The sequence below is a fragment of the Natrix helvetica genome (assembly GCF_964273705.1).
Source record: "Natrix helvetica genome assembly, chromosome: 8".
NCBI lineage: Eukaryota > Metazoa > Chordata > Lepidosauria > Squamata > Natricidae > Natrix > Natrix helvetica.
This window is the reverse complement of record NC_138559.1, coordinates 23,726,090-23,726,397: the sequence shown is the minus strand read 5'-3', so window position 1 is coordinate 23,726,397 and position 308 is coordinate 23,726,090.

Genomic DNA, 308 nt, shown 5'->3' with positions numbered 1-308 from the left:
TGAAACCCAGCAGCACATTCACCGCTTGGAGCTGATAAACCTGAGGAAGAAGCAGGAAAGAAGAGAAACTGAAACTTAGGGTGATTCTTAGCATTAACTTGCACAAATATCAGCAAAGGAAAGGTAATAGACAAACAGAGAGAGAGAGAGAGAGGTCAGCTGAGCCAGGATTTACAGAGCAGGATTGCAAAGTTAAAATGAAGAGTGGTGTGGTGGCCTAGAGGTAGAGTTCTCGCCTCACAATCAGGCGGCTGTGAGTTCGATCCTAGGTAGAGGCAGGTGTTTCTCTCTCTGGGCACAATGAGAAT